The sequence below is a fragment of the Delphinapterus leucas genome, chromosome 11 (genome assembly GCF_059928025.1).
Source record: "Delphinapterus leucas isolate spDelLeu-1000000601 "Yukka" chromosome 11, BTC_Dleu_Yukka2, whole genome shotgun sequence".
NCBI classification, from domain to species: domain Eukaryota; kingdom Metazoa; phylum Chordata; class Mammalia; order Artiodactyla; family Monodontidae; genus Delphinapterus; species Delphinapterus leucas.
In genome coordinates, this window is record NC_143139.1 from 33,061,480 (window position 1) to 33,069,068 (window position 7,589).

At 34.0% G+C, this 7,589-nt stretch overlaps 1 protein-coding gene across 15 annotated transcripts in view; it reads left to right on the forward strand.

Moving 5' to 3' along the window:
* PPHLN1 (periphilin 1) overlaps nucleotides 1-7,589 on the forward strand; it is a 144,189-nt gene that overhangs the window by 93,444 nt on the left and 43,156 nt on the right. The gene's annotated exons all lie outside the window — the stretch shown is intronic.

Sequence of the window (7,589 nt, forward strand, 5' to 3'; positions counted from 1 at the left end):
AACGGTGACTGAGAAAATCCGGTTTAATTTGGTGATGTGAAAGGCAGATCGGTGCCTTTCAAGATATCAATTAAATGGGAGTAAATAAATGGTTTGCTCACTAGGTGTATCTTCCAGTACGAATATGAATATCATTGCCCTATATAAAATTACTGTCTTTTTACCCTGACTTATTTTTCTTTGTAGCTTTTTTTTTTTTTCCCTACCATTTGACATATGTTTGCTTGTCTCCCTTCCATATGGAAGCTTCATGAGAGCAAGGACTTTGTTTTGTTTACTGCTTTATCTTCATTACCCAGAATAGCGATTGGCATGTAGTGGGCTCACAAGAAATATGTGTTGCATGGATAGTCACTGAGTCACTTGAAATCAGAGTGTGTCTTAACCTGACCACTTAACAGAGTGCCTAGGCCCAGCACTTAGTAAGTGCTTGGTAAGTGATTGTTAAGTGAATGAATTATTTAATGTTATTTTTCTTTTTCACCTAAATTGCAGCTCCTTAAAGGAGAGGTTTTCTTAAGAATATAACTGGTAGAAAAACTTGACTGACTCCCCTATTGGGAGGGAGTATTTTGGGTTGTTATTTATTAATATTTTTGTACTGTCTCCTCCTGTTATTAGTCATAGTTGATCTGTTTGATCTTGAAAAGGTGGGTTACCAGTCAGAGATAGAGCCTAGCCTAGCAGCACACACATACAATTATTTAGTATGAAACCAGTGTTTGTATACTTCACAGACACCCATATATGTTTGACCTGTAAGTATGACTGTATTTCTGTTTTCATCTGCCCATTGTTCAAACACATGAAAAATCTGATACTAAAGTATATTGAACAAGGAAAGATGAACTAAAGAAAGAAAAATAACTCTACAAGGTCATTACTGTATTCTGATGTACTAGAGAAGTAAAACCATTATAAAATAGAGAACTTAATGATGTTAAATATTGGAATGTAACTACTGTGTTCTTGCTAGGGTACTTTGGTTTTCATATATTGACAAGAAAATCAAACCAGAATTCCTCAAAATGTCACAAAGCTAGTAAATAATGACATGTAATTATTTTATAAATCATGTCTTAATGTTACAGTGATTTTTGAAAATGAAAAAATTAGGTTTAAGGGGATTTCTCTCCAACATTTGCATATTTTATTTTTAGAGATTAAATACCAGATGGATAGGAATATTATAAAGGTTTGAGAAAGCTAGATGGTAGTTATTATACAGCTGTCTAGTAATTTATATTTTTCCATATGCTTGAAATATTGCATGATTTAATAAATGAATAATAGCCCCCCAAAAAGAGCCTGCATAGATGAGGCCAACAAATCAAACTTAGAATTATGTAGGAATGTAAATATTGGTGTTATAGCCAAGTTGCTTTTTCTCCCTGTTATGTCAAGTGCAATATGTTCAGATATCTTATAAATTTCCACATGTTTTTTGAGGGTTTATATAAATTAGGTCCTTCAGCCCTTGAATCCAAAGAAAGTCATTAACTTGAGGCAGTATTACAATATGTAATAAACTAAATCTTCAGGCCAAAATTTAATTTAATTCAGAGGGCCTACAAATGTGGCTTATTCGATGTTTAGGGGCACGCATATGGATATAGATTGTATCAGAATCACTTCAATAAGAGCAGATTCATGTTCTTTGCCATATTATTGCCATCTCCTTCCTGGGCATATAAGAATTCGGTAGGGTAGAGGTACAGGTGTCTTTTGAAAAAGCTGCCAGCTTATAGTCGTATATGGTGGAGAACCACTGGTCTAAAATCCTTGAGCCAGAAGACATCAGATTGCATCTCTGAATATTATGTTGCTAGAGATCATTTGAATCATCTCACTTTTACATAAATATCTTTTAGTGGATATGATTCATTCTCTTGCTACAGCACATTTATCCTGCTTATGCTTTGGATCCTGTGGTGTATCTTTTCCCCCTATTTCCCCAGATTATCCCCTCTTACCCAATTTGGGCCACCTTTTACATTCAAATACTGAAATATTTTCCTAGGCTTTCTGGCTTCTGAGCTTAGAAAGGCGAACTTCAGAATTTCTTCTCTCATTATGGTAATTCCTAGAGAGACTTAATCCACAAAAATATAGGTGATGAATTGGGAGATTGGGATTGACATATATACACTAATGTATAAAATGGATAACTAATAAGAACCTACTGTATAAAAAATAAATAAAATTCTAAAATTCAAAAGAAATATATAGGTGATTCATATTCTGGTTCAGGTATTTGGCATTAACCCCTTGATCGTGATATATCTCTCAAGTCCTCACGTACCTACTACTACTGAACTATTTGATTTGAAAGTGCATCCTACTCCTTGATATTTTACCAGTGAGGAATCTTGGCTTTTAACAAATTGTTACTTTGAATGAACGATGCAAATTGAAATCCTCCATTATTACATACCCTTCTTCCCTCTATTGTACCTTGAGGGATAAAGCAATATTTACTTTAACTCTTTGGAATTCTCTTATTTAAGATTTGCAAAATCCCTCATAAATTTTGATAAAATTGTGCTTAGACATAGCCTGTCAGTGAGATCCTCTGTTTTCTTGGGGACCTGGCATCTAATGATATTTAAGTCTTCTTGTAATTCCCCACTGGCAAGATCTGGCTTTGATTGTTCTGTCTTCCTCTTTCTTCAGATGGAATCAGATAATATGAGTAGATCTGGGGTGGGTACACACACACACACACACACACACGTATATGTATACATACACAGACAAAAAAATATGCATATGCATTGTTGGCCTAGCAGATCATATGACTAAGAGTGTCAGGGTGGCTAAAATCCTCCTAAAGACCCAAGAAGTTGTAGAGAAGCAGGTGCCTAGTGAAGCAACTGTAAGGATAGTTGGTGTGTAACTGAAGTTTATTAGGATCTTTTGCTCTGCCAAGTAGTCTTAAAAAAAAGAACCTTTCATCTCTTCACTCTCAAGGCACCATGCTTATATTGTAATTCTCTGCTTTTGTTGTACATCTGTGGGGCCTTTAAAAAGTAGAGCTTGTTGGATATCTGCCATAAATATTCCGGTAAGTTAGTTATCAGAGCTTCTCAAACTTTAATGTGGGTGTAAATCACTGGGGGATCTTGTTAAAATACAGATTTTGATTCAGTAGATCTGGGATGGGGCTTGAGATTGGAATGTCTGACTTTCTCCCAGGTGACGCTGATTTTACTAGTCTATGTACCATATTTGGAGTAACAAGGAGTTGGAAGGAGGTGACTGTTTTTTCTTAGGTTCTTCTATACTTTCTAATGTGCTGAAAGGTTGAAAACTATGACCACCTTTTATGTAAATTAAGAGACTTTTGTACTGTCTGTTTTTTAATTGTGGTATAATTAACATGCAATAAAATGCATAGATCTTAAATATTCAGTTGGATAAGTTATAACAGTTGTAGCACTTTGTAAATATCACCCAAAACAAATATTTATGAAAGTCTTTTCTATTATGTTAAAATATCCTCCAGCCCATCCATTGAAAGCTGTATTTTAAGTGATAAAATACACAAGGATAAAATTCAAAAGGCACAAGAGATTATGCAGGGAAAACAAGTTTCGTTCTCACCTATAATTCTTAGCTGCCCAGTTTCTTTCCCCAGCGTGTAGATGTATACACACATACATACATATACACACACACACATCTGGAGCATGTTTGATTCAGATGAGTGGAGATAAAAGTTGGTGTGTGTGTGTCTCCATGCTGTTTCTTTAAATACAGTACCATACTCTGTACCCTGTTCAATGTTTTAGTGACCATTCTATATCAGTATATATAACTAGTCCCCTATTAATAGACATTTATAATCCCTTGGGAACCATGTTTCAAAATATAGGTCCTCTGATTTCTCCACATTAAAAAAATGTATATATATGTATTTTTTAAATAAACAAAATATTACATTTAAAATATACATTTTGGGGCTGTGGAGTTGCTTTAATACTGTGGGTGTCAAATGCCTGTGTTTATGTTTTGTGAAGTGCTGTACAGGTTTTAGTAACTGCATAGGAGATCACCAGAGTGCCAGTTTACCTCTCATGGTTCTAATGGCATGCCAAGTTTGAGCATAACTGTAATATGTGAGTTTGTAGAGAATCTGAATTTCTTGCTTGTACCAATCTTTATCAGCCTTTCTTAAAAATTATGTTAGCAGATGCAATTAATAAAATCTAAGCCAATCTAATTGCGGGGATGTACCTGATAATATTCTTTAAATGCATTACTCATGGTGCTCCTCGAATCACAGAAAGTCATCATTTGTAAGGGGGAAGGTCCATCTCCTCTTTCTTCTTATTTGGTGAGTAATTCAAAAAAGAGCAAGTACCATGAAGGCAAATTCATTTTTAAGATCTCTTTGGCTATTTCAGGACACTATCCTAATAACATAAAGCTGTTTTATGAAAAAGCTGATATTTCTACCTGCAAGTAAGTCTCTCTATTAACAGAATGGTTGATTACTATATTTATCTGATAATTTATAATTGAAATATAGACAGGAATCATTTTAGATCCAGAGAGGGTGCCAATCTAATGTTCTAAAACAGAGAGACTACTCAGAGACTCTTGATAGGGGGGATTGTGTATTTTTCTTCTTTCCTTCTTTTAACTTCCAAAGACTTAAACTGAATATACATTTGTTTTGGTAAAGACATTATTTTTTATAGTCAATCATAGCTATGCCAGCCTTGTTATATTGAGGAAATTTTATTTCTTAGCCATGTTGGGGCCACTTTCCTTACTCTAGTTAATAAAAATCAAGTTACTTCAGAAACCATTTTGTTGCCTGTCTAGGTCATCAGTCTTATAGGTTAATACAGTTTTGCTGTAAGTGTAGATCAATCTACTTAATATGTGATTTTTATTTTAATTTGAATTCTACATGTTAACCATTTTGTGACCGTATGGGCTGCTCACTGGCTTTTCTTCATTTTCTTCCTCAAAATAAAAAAGTTAGGCTGAATAATCTTAGGTCTCTTCCTAATCTAAATCATATTAAAAATTAAAAGCTAAATATTGCTTCTTCTGTACACACTATTATATGTGTACATAAAGAAGCTAATTTCAGATTTAACTATAGAATATTTAAGCGTTGATTCTTTTTTAAACCTCTTAATGAGGACACAGCGTACTTACATTAAAATGCTTTTTAAAAACTCAAATACTTATCATTGCTATGCATCAGTCAGTAATTAAATAGTGCTTGTTGAGCTAATGAATTGTGCAGAAAGGGTTTTCTTCAGTAGACAAGACGTTCCGTTTAGTCACCATTCTGCCTGTGGCCCTCTTCTTTTCTTCGAGTGTCTAGTTTCAGTCACCGTCTAACTATATAGCTGATTCTTCCCAGTCCTCTCACTGGGTCGCTCTTTCTCCCTCAATATAAAATAGGATATTTTTGTTTTACTTTTACAGAGAAAAGGCTTGAAAATTAATCAAATGAACCATCTTCCTGAAATGTTAACTAGAGTTGCGGACATGGAGAAGAGTCACACATGATGGGTTAAAATGAAATTGTTTCCAAAGTAGTGGCAACTCTATCGTTGTATATGCATGATCTAATAAGCATTTTATACTAGTCCTACATGATAGAAACGTTCTTTGTTTTTTCTTTTTATCAGAGCAAGTAACGAACTTTTTAAAAGTGCAGCTCTTACCACTATCTTGTCTAGACATCAAGTCTACCCTACTGTATTTAACAGTCCATTATTACCAACCACTTATTCGGACCTTACATATATAGATTTAGTAAAATATACTCACATACGATTTACCTCTGAAAAATCTCTTATTCCCAAAACACATTGAAAATAAATCATTTATTTTGGCTAAATTTCAGAGTTTTTGAAATTTATCAGTCAGATTCTGTTCATGCTCTTACTATAGAAACTTGTTGCTGAAACGTAAGAGTAAAGTTTTCACTTTAAGGGAGTTTCATCTGGAAGCTGTCTCAGAAGGTAATTTGTATCATATTTGAAATGTCAAAACCAAGTGTCTTAGCTTTTACGTTTAATTAAAAGTAAGTTATTTATACCTGATATAAATCCATAAATACGGAGATTGATGACTCTGTTAAGATACTATTTTTACATAAAATATAAAATTTGGACAATACAGATACCATGCCTTATAAAAACCATACTTAAAATGTTGCAAGTACCAGAAGAGATGAGGCCATCCTGGACATTATACCTGGGAATGTCATCATTTAAACAAAAGTACCCAATACAGGTATTCCCCATGGCGTAAGCCCATGCGTGAGCTTCCTTCTCTCACCTCCCTTCTTTGTTTCCTGTCAACCAGTGTTAGGTAAGGATTTTCTCTAGTGGTTCCAAATTACTGTCGCTTGCTACTCAGTTCCCCTTTTGTAAGTTAACAATTTTATTTAGTCTCTGAGTACTTCACATTGGGAACATTTCTAAGTAGTGTGGCATAGAAATTGCTGGATGCGTCCATTTAGTGCTTTAACTTCTCAGAGCCTTTTCCTCATTTGTTAAATGGGATTAGTTGCATGTTTTCCTGCAGAATTAACAAGCTCTTGTATGTGAAAGCCCTTTATATATTGAAAATCACTATACACGTGGTTATGGTTGTGTTGAGTATTACTTTGCCTGTTTCTTTGCAACCTTGGAATATTGACTACTTTCAGATTACCTCTTAGGAATATTTTATAGCAAGTTTCCTGTATAAGTTTAACTTTGAGAGCCCATTTTCTCATCAGTGTGAAGATTTGGGCTGTTTACCTCTTGTCATTTTACTTCTGTTTTTATTTTGGGGGATTTCCCCTTTATTTGTTCAAAATGAAATGTGAAAGTAATTTTACTATGAAATACTTTATTTATTTTGGGGGGCTTTGTAATTTTCCTTTCACATTTTCCATTTGGATTGCTTTTTTATCTCACTGGTCCTTATCTATTTTTCTAGACATAAGAAATACCATAAAAGATTAATGTTTCCTTCTCCTTAGAATTCCCTGCTTTCCCTCCCCATTCCTAAAACATAAATTGTTCCCCTATATCCCCCTTCACTTGTCATCCCTTATTTTTAACATGTGATCCCTCCTATAACATCTGCTGTCTTCCCTTAACTGTTGTTTAATTCAAGTATTGTGCAAGGAGATAACAAGCTTCTCTGTTATATACACTTATTTGCTGACTACAGTGTGAGTTAATTGATATTCTCAATTCATTTATAGATGGTGTTTTAAAAGTTGCACTTAGATAATCTTATGTTTCTACTTAAAGGTAACTTGAAATTAAACACTAGAAGTGAGTTGATGTTGGGAGTCACTTATATAATTATCTATTTTGTGTACTTTTCCTTTATTTCTCTTTTAAATTTTGTTTTTAAAAAAAGTAGTACAGGAAATTGGACAATGCAGTATATATCATTTCTGTTTAGAATACTTGTTTACTTGAATTAGCCAGGAGATTATTTGGAGATTTTTTTGTCTGCCTCTGAACTGAATCTTAAGATTTCTAATCCTTCAGTTATCTGGACTTGAGGGGAAATGAGCAGTTCAGCATCGTTCAGTTTTCTGGTTAGCTGATGTTCAA